Here is a 12524-nt window from a genome sequence, read left to right on the forward strand (position 1 = left end):
CTTACAAGGAGGACCCAAACACCTATCAAAAGCGGAAGATATTTTCCAAGGAGCATTCAGGCACCTCCCTGGAGAAGCCGAGTACCTCCTTGGGAAAGCAAAAAATCTCCCCTGGGAATACAAGCATCTTCTCGGAGAACCCTCTATAGCATCCAGGTATCTCCCAGGAGCACTCAAGCACCTCCCTAGGGCTGAACAACATCAACGTCTGTAGCCAAGAATCTCCAAAGAGCATCTTCCTGGAGGAGACATCTCAGTGGAGCACCAATGCATCTCCCCAGGACACCCAGGAACCTGCCCGGGGCATTCAAGAACCTCCCTGGAGCACCCTACTGTCCACCAAGCCACCCTGGTGTCTCCTGGAGCATGCAAACATCTCTGTGCAGCACCCAGGCATCTCTCCCAGGCATACTAACACCTCCTTGGGCATTTCCCTGGGCTACACAAGCACCTCCCTGGGATCACCCAAACATTTCCTCAGGGCACCCAAACACCTCCCTGGAACACCCAAGCCTCTCCTTTGAATTATCCAAACATAGAATCATAGAATCATAGAATATCCTGAGTTGGAAGGGACCCTTAAGGATCATCAAGTCCAACTCTTGACACCGCACAGGTCTACCCAAAAGTTCAGACCATGTGACTAAGTGCACAGTCCAATCTCTTCTTAAATTCAGACAGGCTCGGTGCAGTGACCACTTCCCTGGGGAGCGTGTTCCAGTGTGCAACCACCCTCTCTGTGAAGAACCCCCTCCTGATGTCAAGCCTAAATTTCCCCTGCCTCAGCTTAACCCCGTTCCCGCGGGTCCTGTCACTGGTGTTATTGGAGAAAAGGTCTCCTGCCTCTCGACACCCCTTTACGAGGAAGTTGTAGACTGTGATGAGGTCTCCCCTCAGCCTCCTCTTCTCCAGGCTGAACAGGCCCAGTGACCTCAGCCGTTCTTCGTACGTCTTCCCCTCCAGGCCTTTCACCATCTTCGTAGCCCTCCTCTGGACACTCTCCAACAGTTTCATGTCCTTTTTATACTGTGGTGCCCAGAACTGCACACAGTACTCGAGGTGAGGCCGCACCAGCGCAGAGTAGAGCGGGACAATCACCTCCCTTGACCTACTAGTGATGCCGTGCTTGATGCACCCCAGGACACGGTTGGCCCTCCTGGCTGCCAGGGCACACTGCTGGCTCATATTCAACTTGCTGTCTACCACGACCCCCAGATCCCTCTCTTCTAGGCTGCTCTCCAGCGTCTCATCGCCCAGTCTGTACGTGCAGCCAGGGTTTCCCCGTCCCAAGTGCAGGACCTGGCACTTCTTCCCAGGGAAGCCAAGCACCTCCCTGGAGATATTAATCAATGTCCACGTGGCACCCAAGCATCCTCCCTGGTCACCCAAGCATCTTCCTGGACATCCCAGAATCTCCCTGGGGCAAACAGGCATCAATCCAGGTCACCCCTACACCTTCCTAAAGCTCCAAATCTCCTCCCTTGGGCATCAAAATATGTGTCCCTGGGGCACATAAGCAGAATCTTGGTGCACCCAAGATCTCCGCAGGAAACCCAAACACCTCTCTAGAATACAAATACCTCCATGAGGCACCCAAGCATCTCCCCAGGGGACCATAACATCCACCTGGAGGACCAACAGTCCTCCCCACAGCACTCCAGCATCTCACTGCAGCACCAAAGCATCTCCCCTGGAACCCAAGCACCTCCTGAAGCACACAGACATCTCTCCAGGTCTGCTTAGTGTCAGGCTGAGTCACCAAGCTTCCCCCTGGAATGCACAAGTCCTCCTTGGAGAAACCAAGCATGGCCTTGGGGCACAGAAGCACCTCCCTGGATCAGCCCCACAGAGCCTTGAAGTAGGCAAGAATCTCTCTGGGCACACCAGGGTATTCCCAGGGCATGCAAGCACCTCCCAGTGCTCTGTGGAGGTGCTGGAGTGCTCTGGGAGATGCCTGAGATCCCTGAAAATGCCTGGATAACTGGGGAAGATGCCTGTGGGATGCAGAAATCTGCGTGGGTGTTCCAGAGACATGCTTGAACGCTGTGGGGAGACGTTTTGGAGCTCCAAGGTGACACTTCTGTGCCCCAGGGAGACACGTGCTTTCTGCAGGAAGGTGCATGGCTGCTGTGTGGAGATGCTTGGGTCTTCCAAGGATGATCCTGGTGCCCATGGAGATGCTTGGGTGCCCCCAGGTGATACTGTGGTGCCCCTTATTTTGCTCAAGGAGAAAAGACGGGGATCCAGAATGATGCTTGGACTTGATTTATATCTCCAAGCCAGTGTTTGGATTCCCTAGCAAGATGTTTGAGTCATACATAGGATATGCTTGTGTGGTCCAGGGAGGGACTCCAGAGAGGTCCTGGCATACTTCAGAGAGGTGCTTTTTGAACAATCGAGATGCTGCAAGAACTTGCTTGGGAGCTCTGGAGGGACGTCAGAGTACCTTGGGATGTGCTTGGGTTCCCTGGGGAGATGCTTCAGTAACGTTGCAGTGGGATGCCTGAGTGCTGTGGGGAGATGCATGGGTCCTCCAGGGAGATGCTTGGGTTCTTAGGGGTGATGGTTGGGTGCCTGTCCTGGTTTCAGTTAGCACAGAATTAATTTTCTTCCTAGTAGCTGGTGGAATGCTGTGTTTTGGCTTAGAATGAGAAGAGTGCTGATAACACCCCGATGCTTTAATTGTTGCAGAGCAGTGCTTATACTAAGCCAAGGACATCTCAGCCTTTGCTCTGTCCTGCCAACGGGCAGGCTGGGGGGGTGCAGTAAGAGCTGGGAGGGGACAGACCCAGGACAGGTGACCCAAACTAGCCAAAGGGGTATTCCATACCATCTGACGTCATGCTAAACAATATATAGGGGTGGCTAGCCGGGGGGAGGGGGCTGGACTGCTCGGGGTTAAGCTGGGCATCGGTCAGCGGGTGGTGAGCAATTGCATTGTGCATCACTTGTTTGTACATATTATTAGTAGTAGTACTATTATCATCATTGTATTATTATTATTATTATTATTATTATTATTTTCCTGTCTTATTAAACTGTCTTCATCTCAACTCACGAGCTTCACTTTCCATTTCTCTCCCCCGTCCCAGAGAGGGAGGGGGGAGGGTGAGCGAACGGCTGCGTGGTGTTTAGCTGCCAGCCGGGTTAAACCACGACAGTCTTTTTGGCGCCCAACGTGGGGCTCGAAAGGTTGAGATAACGGCAGATCTGACCAGAGTGTGTTAAACTAAAATTGGTATAAGTATTAGACCTGCTTAATAGTCACTTGTCATAATGCTGATTGCTTTAATCTCAACTGTGCTGCGCCTGTTTTCCAAATTGAGTATTATAGCACGTTATTTTCCGTATGTGCTCTCTGTCATGTTGTTTATCCTCTCCGGGCCCTGGTTTCAGACCGTTATGGTACTGTGTGTTGTATCAGTGGCTTATGAGATGATGAAATATCTGGCCATGACTCTAACCTGGTATTTGTACTCAGTAACATCTTCGATTCTATACTTTGGAAACTGTATTTTGGAAACTATTAGCAATTGTATCTGTTGCCTTTTTTCATTAGGGAGTCAATCTGTGGAGGGGAAAGGGGAAGATAATTTTTCTTACTTAATCACTCTCCCTTTCTCCTTCACCACCCCTGTACCCTCCTTGATCACTCTCCCTTCCTCCTTCACCACCCTCTTATCCTCCGAGTTTATTACAATAGCTCTCCAAGATATTGAATATCCTTGGGATACTCAGACCAGCATAGTCCTGTTGTTCTGCCTCCTGAATGCACTTCAAGTTCTGCTTAAAGTTAAACAACTACTTAGGAAGCTCATCCGGAGATCTGCCCGGAGGCAGTATAGTTGTGGGTGGCAGGGAGTATGGGTGGATATGGCCAGTGCGAAAGTCTAATGGCGAGTGGAGACTAACAGTGGACTATCGCGGCCTGAACGAAGTCACGCCACCACTGAGTGCTGCAGTGCCGGACATGCTGGAACTTCAGTATGAACTTGAATCGAAGGCAGCCAAGTGGTACGCCACAATTGATATCGCTAATGCATTTTTCTCCATCCCTCTAGCAGCAGAGTGCAGGCCACAATTTGCCTTCACTTGGAGGGGAGTCCAATATACTTGGAATAGGCTGCCCCAGGGGTGGAAACACAGCCCTACCATTTGCCATGGGCTGATCCAGTCTGCACTAGAGCAGGGGGAAGCTCCTGAACACCTGCAGTACATCGATGACATTATTGTGTGGGGTGACACAGCAGAGGAAGTTTTCGAGAAAGGGAAGAAAATAGTCCAAATCCTTCTGAAAGCCGGTTTTGCCATAAAACAAAATAACAGCTATGTCTCCACCAACTAACAAAAAAGAAACACAGACTTTCCTAGGTGTTGTGGGGTTTTGGAGAATGCACATCCCAAATTACAGTCTGATTGTAAACCCACTCTACCAAGTAACTCGTAAGAAGAATGAGTTTGAATGGGGCCCTGAACAACGACAAGCCTTTGAACAAATCAAGCAGGAAATAGTCCATGCAGTAGCCCTTGGGCCAGTTCGAACAGGACCAGATGTAAAGAATGTGCTCTACACTGCAGCCGGGGAGAACGGCCCCACCTGGAGCCTCTGGCAGAAAGAACCTGGGGAAACTCGAGGTCGGCCTCTGGGGTTTTGGAGTCGGGGATACAGAGGATCTGAGGCCCGCTATACTCCAACTGAAAAGGAGATATTGGCAGCATATGAAGGAGTTCGATCTGCTTCGGAGGTGGTCGGTACTGAAGCGCAGCTCCTCCTAGCACCCCGATTACCGGTACTAGGCTGGATGTTCAAGGGAAGGGTCCCCTCTACGCATCATGCAACTGATGCTACATGGAGCAAGTGGGTTGCACTGATTACTCAGCGGGCTCGAATAGGAAACCCCAGTCGCCCAGGAATATTGGAAGTGATCATGGACTGGCCAGAAGGCAAATACTTTGGGATATCATCAGAGGAGGAGGTGGGTCGTGCTGAAGAAGCCCCACGTTGGGCGCCAAAAAGACTGTCGTGGTTTAACCCGGCTGGCAGCTAAACACCACGCAGCCGTTCGCTCACCCTCCCCCCTCCCTCTCTGGGACGGGGGAGAGAAATGGAAAGTGAAGCTCGTGAGTTGAGATGAAGACAGTTTAATAAGACAGGAAAATAATAATAATAATAATAATAATAATAATACAATGATGATAATAGTACTACTACTAATAATATGTACAAACAAGTGATGCACAATGCAATTGCTCACCACCCGCTGACCGATGCCCAGCTTAACCCCGAGCAGTCCGGCCCCCTCCCCCCGGCTAGCCACCCCTATATATTGTTTAGCATGACGTCAGATGGTATGGAATACCCCTTTGGCTAGTTTGGGTCACCTGTCCTGGGTCTGTCCCCTCCCAGCTCTTACTGCACCCCCCCAGCCTGCCCGTTGGCAGGACAGAGCAAAGGCTGAGATGTCCTTGGCTTAGTATAAGCACTGCTCTGCAACAATTAAAGCATCGGGGTGTTATCAGCACTCTTCTCATTCTAAGCCAAAACACAGCATTCCACCAGCTACTAGGAAGAAAATTAATTCTGTGCTAACTGAAACCAGGACAGTGCCTCAGGGAAATATCTGTGTTCCTGGGGAGATGCTTTGCAGGAGATCCCTACAGCACCCTGAGCACCCAAGGTTCAGGTTGAGGAACCCAGACATCTCGCTGGAGCACCCAAGCATCTTTGCAGGGCAACCAAGCATTCCAGAGCAGCAGCAATGTGCTGTGATGCCCTTGCATGATGCCTGACAGATAGAAGGTAAAGCTTAGGTGTCTTGGGAAGATGCTTGTCTACTCAAGTGCACTGCTTGTGTGCCTTTGGGAAAACCTCAGTGATTTCAAGAGGTGCTTGTGCGCTCTGGGGAGATGCTTGGGTGCCATGGAGGGTGCTCCAGGATGATGCTTGTATTCCCAGGGGAGATGTTTGCTTTCCCTAGCAAGGTATGTGGCTTCTCCAGGGAGGTGCCTGAATGCTCCTTGGAAAAAAATCATGTGCTTTGGGGAGGTGCTTGGGTCCACCCAGTAAGACAGGTTGGTAGTCTGGGGAGATGCTTGGGTGCTCCACGGAGATGCCTGTCTGCTGCATGGAGAATCCTGGGTACCCTCGGGACGTGCTTGTGTGCCTAAGGGAGATGTTGGTGTGAACTAGGGCAATGCTTTGCTTCTCCAGGATGGATCTTGTTGCACCTAGTGTTGTCACCTCAAATGTCTTCTGGGAAACCCAGCACCTTTCTGAACCACCAAAGGATCTCCCAAGCATGATTCCAAAGAACCCAAGCATTCCTTTGGAGATCCAAAGCATGTCTCCAAGGTGTACTGCCTGGATCAGCCCTGCAGAACCTTGGAGGAGACAAGAGTTTCCCTGGGCACATCAGGCTCTTCAATAGGTTGCTCAGAAACCTCCCTGGAGCACCCTAGAATCTTCCTGGAGCAACCAAGGAGATCCTTCGAGACTCCAAGCGTCTTCCTGAGTCACCCCGGCATCTCAGCTGTGTACCCATTGAGGACAATTTCCGGGAACACAGAGATCTTCTTGCATTACCCAGGCATCTCCTTGCTGTACCCAAGCACCTCCCTTGGACGCACAAGCATGTTCATGGGGAACACAAGCATCTCACTGCAGTAGACCAGCATCACACTTAGCAGCAAGCATCTTGCTGGGGAAACCAAGCACCTCCCACAGGAACATAAGCATCCTCCTTGAGGAACCAAGCATCCTCTTGGACACAAAGCAAATTCCTTGGGACATCCAAAAATGTCCACTGGAAACACAAACTTTTTTCTTGAAAACGCTAGTACATGAACAAGACACACAAGCATCTACCTAGAGCACCCAAGCATATATCTGGAGCTCTAAAAAGTCTTCCTGGAACACACACAGCTATGTCCCTGAGGTACCAATCTTCTCCCCAGGGAACCCAAGCATCTTCCGGGTGGATCCATGCACCTCTGCACAGCACTCAAGCATCTCACTGGAGCTCTGAAGAATTTCCAGTGTGAACCCATCACCTCCTGATGCACTAAGATATCTCCCAAAGGCATACAAGCATTATTCTGAAAAACCCAGACATCTGAATAGAGAACCAAACCATTTCCTTGGAAGAACGGAACACCTCCCTTGGGAACATTAGAATAAACCCATGGGTGCCCAGGCATCTGCATAGGTCACTCAAGTGTATGTTTCAAGCACCCAGGAATGACCCTCGAGCAGTGAAGCACCTCTCCGGAGAAACCATACATCACCCAGGGTCAAACAGTCGTCTCCCTGGGTACACAAGCATCTCCCTGGGGAATCCAAGCACCTTTCTGGAGGACCCAAGATGTTCCTTGGGGCCCATAAGCATTTTCCCATGGCACACAAGCACCTCCTGGGGCACACGAGCACTTCCCTTGGCACCTCCATTATCTGCTTATGCATCACAATTACATCCAGGGTCACCCAAGCGTCTCACAGGGGCAACCAAGCAGCTCTCTAAGGCACTCAACAGCACAATTGGAGCACTCCAGCACCTGTCTGAAGCACACAAACTGCTCTCTGCAGTACCCAACTGCCTCCTGGGGCATCCAAGTGTCCCCCAGGGGAACTGAGCATCTTCCTGGAGAGCCAGCGCTCCCCAGGGCTCCAAAATGTCACCTGGCGAACACAAGTATCTCATTGACTAAGATTTTAGGCACCTCTCTTAGCATGCAACAGCTTCCATGGGCTGCAAAAACACCTGTCAGGGTCATTCAAGTATGTCCCTGTGGGCACCCAGGCATCTCCCCAGGGGACTCAGTCACCAAATTGCAGGAACCAAGCATCTCCCCGAAGCCCACCAGCATCTCCCTGGAGCCAAGCATCACACAAAGAGCACACAAACATCTCCCTGGAGCACCCAAAATCCTCCCTGGAGAAACAAAGCTTTACCCTTGTGGTGTAATTGCCTGAAGTAACGAGGAAAATAAAACTAACATTCACATTTTTAAGAAAAAGGTACAGCATTGAAGAGGCTTTCAGGGTAGGGCATAACTGCATTACCTCAGCGTTCCCTAGGCTCCCAACCTTAGATGCTATCGCGCTGGGGAAACTTGGCGTGCTAGCACTAAGGAACAGCACGGAGCATAGAGTGGAGTGGAGACACCACGGCTAGGCTCTGTGACCAGGTGGGGACTCAATTTATCTTGTGCACAAAGCTGCACTTTTTGCCACCCTGAGCCAAGGACCTGTCATGTTTTGACAAATGCTGTACCCTAGTGTACTTTTTGCTCATTATAATATCATTATAATACCAAAACACACCTCCATCCCAAAAGCTACCTGCCTCCAAGGTGCGACCACCCCTCACTGAGCATGCGCCCTGAATTTCTTGGAGACTATTACTTTAAACGGAGACGGGAGAACTTCTCACCAATCATAACTAAGATATGCTTGACTAGAGCCACTCAAGCTCCACCTAAAAGATAGAAAATAATATAAATTGGCCCAAGATAGAGGGGATAGCAGGGAAGATACCACCGTCAGGGGGGATACCATCCCAAGGAAATACAACATCCTTAGGACCTCCTGACTCCTGGGATCAGTTGACGGGCTGAGCCTCTCTTCCCCCCCATTGGGACGCCTTTCGGTGAGATCTGAATATTTGCTTATAAATCTCTCTAGAGTCTTTGATCCTTTTAACGCGTTTATTTCTAGGCTGCGCACCTGTGACACCTGTGACACCTGTAACATAACACCTGTGTATTTCATGCATACTAGCTTGATTTTGCAGACAGTCCCTATCACTGGCAATCCAAAAGAACCTGATTATCTGTTGCTGTAATAAACCATACTTGATTGCATTGTGATAGCTCTCATTAAGTGCAACTAGGGTGAGGGTGGTTATCCATGATAGTTCAGTGTTCTGAATCTAACCAGACCCCCAGACGGTTAATGCATTTTTGGTGAATGTCTGAGCGGACCCCCAGACCGTTAATGCGTTGATGGTGAATGTCTGACGGGACCCCCCAGACGGTTAAGGTGTTTTTGGTGAATGTCCGACTGGTTCAGTACTCTGAATCCGACCGGGCCCGTAACGGTTAATTAGCTACACCCCTTAATGCGACAGTAAAATTGGCGTAGGTGGTCAGTGAGAGAGGGAGTTAGGAGAATACAATAATTTACTACCTTTTTAGAAATGAATGTATTAACTTTTTAGAAATGAATGCACTAACTATATAGAAATGAGGGGACGGAGAGAGGGAGTTAGGAGACTCTTATCAAGCACAGATAGAGCGCTGATGACATTATCCTAGGATGCTACTCAGCGTCTTTGCTAACTGTGGTACATTGTGCAAATTACCTAAAGCAAGAGGCTTTTTTTAGGATCTTTGAGAGTATAGCCATCTATGTAGTTGTAGGTGCCTTTACTGCATGCAGCTCTTCTTCAAGTGAGTAATATTTACAGCATGCTTATGGATAGGAAGATGATGTTATTTTGCGGTGACGAGGAAGAGTCACCAACCTTCATCCCCACGACCCCCGACGACCACCACCAAGACACACTGCGCAAGCGCAGATGGGAGGAGTTTCCAGCAATGACTGCTTGGGACTCATTTTAAGACGAAGCGGGGACAGGCTATGAATAGGTACGGGCGCGTTGTGAAACTTCAGGCCTACGTAACTCTTTGCTGCAGATAAGCAAGGCAAGTTGCCGCATGAGGTGCGCATGACTTTGGTGGTGTGAGGAAAATCTCAAATAACTTTCTTCAGACAGGATCTTCTGTGAAGCTATTTTATTTGCGATTGCAAGGGCGGGTGTCCTGTCAACCAGGAGCGCACTTTAGTAAACAAATCCTAACCTTTTATCCCTGAGGTGCCTGAGAGGGCTGGACGTGGCAGGGAGGAAGCGGGGCCTGACATGGGCTAACGGGCAGGGCAATCCAACTACAGGCCACTTACGTCGGTCAGCCAGGAGGCAGGGTCTTCGATGGCCATACCCAGCACACCGCTGGCCTCCTGCTTGTCGTATATGTTGGAGTCTCTCAGGGCTTCAATGACCTGGAGGATGACGTCTGTCCTCTGAGACTGCTGGAGGTATTTTCCAAAGTTCCGCAAGGAGGAAGGGACGTAAGACACGTTGCAGCAAGTGCCCCGATGGTGCTGCAGAACTGAGCGGTGAGAGCAGCTCTGGAGACAGATGCCTGGCCGTGCTGGCAGCAGCGCCCACGGGAAAGCAGGAAGCAGGGGCTGCAGTCCCTGCGTGGTGGGGGCTGAGAAGAGCCCTCGGGGTGAGGGACCAGGGTTGGAGGCACGGGCCCAGGGTGCTGGCCCTGGAGATATGCGGGGCTTGCTGGTGGCCAGGAGGGCCAGGAGAAACTGCTGCTGTGAGGCTGGAGTACCGCCTATGGAGAGGTCCTACTCAGGGACAGCAGGACCGCGCGGGCCAGAACAGCGAGGCCACACCAGCCGCACTGATGCCGGAGCCCTGTGTTCCCACAAGTCTCCTGCTGCTGCTGGGACAAGTGTGCCAGGAAGGGAGGAACTCATTACCGTGGCAATGTCCGTGGTAGTGGGCGAAGGAAGCCACGGTACGGCCTCGGCTTTCCCTTGAGGCTGTTGACTAGCTTCTGGTGCTGTTCTTCCTAAACACGGCAGCGGAGGGGGACAAAAAGAAGAAGATTCACAAGGACAAGCCACTTTTGTTAGGAGGCTTACCAAGTGGCGAAAAGAGCTTTTGAGTAGGAATGGCTGAAGAGGGCGGAGATGCTGCAGAGCCCAGGGAGGCAGTGTTGGACAGAGATGGAAAGCAAAGGCAGACAGCTGATGGGAGCAACGGAGATGGCAAGAGAGCAAGGGGTGACGTGTGCCTCAGGGGTACGCATGCAAATGCTCCCAGCCTGGGACACGCAAAGGAACGAGAGCCCTGCGTGCAATCGCACAACTAAAACGCTCTTGGCCTAACTGAGGTGTGGGGGGTGGCTCGAAGGGCTGGAGCGCTGTAGTGCAGGGATACGAGGGGTACATACAGGGATCCTCTCTCTAGGAAGACCGCTCTAGAGGTCTCCGCAAGAGCGCTCCATGGCACTACTTAGGAAAAGAAGCAAGTGCCTCAGGCAGTGCCTGTGTCTGGAGGGGAAGGAAGCCCAACACAGCTTCTCTGACTGTGTTTCTGGATGAATTGGAAGACGTAATGAAGAGCATCCAAAGCTGCCTATTCTTGCAAGTGTGGCAAAGGAGGAGCCATCCCACCAACTGTCCCAGGAGCGGCACATTGCACTCTGTGCATCCGTTCGTGGGTCCTCCATCAGCGCTGTGGTCCTGGGCGAGGGAGACAGGAGGGAAGTGCTGTGGGAGGCAGCTGGGGCCAAAGTCCTGGAGCCAAGAGTGTGCCCAGGGCTGGGTCCCAGGTGAGTCAGCAGCCTTGGCCATGCCTGCTCTCCCACCGTGCTCCCTGGGCGCTTGAGGCCTGCACAGGACGGGGGGCAGAGCTGGCTCCCGAGAGTGCTCTCAGGGACAGGGAACATCCCCCACTCGGGGTCCATGGGCAAAGGAGGGCTGAAGGCCCTTGCTTCAGGGCTGAGCCCTAGCTGAGGGTCTGTAGCCGGGCTTGCCTCGGCAGCACCCCTGAGCTGCAGGCTGATGTGGTCTGCGGGGAAGGGGAGGTGGGCTGGCTGGAGGGGTGCGTGGCTCCTTACCTCCGGTGAGAAGCTTGTGGCTAGCCAGCTGGTCAGCTTCGCGGCCCTCCCCACGGCCCTCTCGCAAATAGCTTTGCTGGGGGAGTTGGCAAAGGGCAGCAGAATCTGTGAGGGGAGAAAGTGCTGGTCTGCTCTGGGAGCTGATGCCCGCTAAAGCAGGAGCATCAGTGCTGGGCTCCTGCAGCACTCCGATCTCGGGAGGAAAGCACCGCGGACAGGGAGGCAGGTGGACAGCAGCAGCACCAGTGGTGACCAGTGCAGTGCCTCGGAAGAGGGGTCCAATTCCTGCCGCTGCGTTGACGCAAAGGAAGCCCAGGAGCGCCATGGGCAAGGCTTTTCTCCGACACAGGAGGAGTCTGTGGAGGGGAAAGGTCTGCAGCCAGGGGATACGGGGCTGCCAGAAGACCTCAGTGGGCAGCCCCCGGTTCCCCCAAGGGAGGCGGGCACCCTTCCTGCCCTGTGCTGCCTGTGCGTGGCACTGAAGTAGGGCCTGTCCGTTCCGGAGTGGATGCTGAATTCCCTCCGGGTGAGGAAGCGCCCCTGGGAACCCCGCTCTTGGCAAGTGGCAGACCTGCAAGATGTCCTGCAGCTCCCAGAAGCCGGAGACGGGAGAATTTCTGATGAAGAGCTTCAGCATGCGGTCCATGGCGTCCAGGGTCTGCAAGGACAACAAAGGGGTGGCAGTGGATCTCCAGTCCCTCTTCCTCTGCCAGGATCTGCACAGATCTCAGCACAGAGCAGCCAGGGACCAACCCAGAGGGATGGGTGTTCCAAGAGCTCTCCCAGAGCATACCTCCAAGTAGCTGACACGGCTCGGGCCCTCCAAATGC

This window comes from Aythya ferina (assembly GCF_964211825.1).
Source record: "Aythya ferina genome assembly, chromosome: 33".
Lineage (NCBI taxonomy): Eukaryota > Metazoa > Chordata > Aves > Anseriformes > Anatidae > Aythya > Aythya ferina.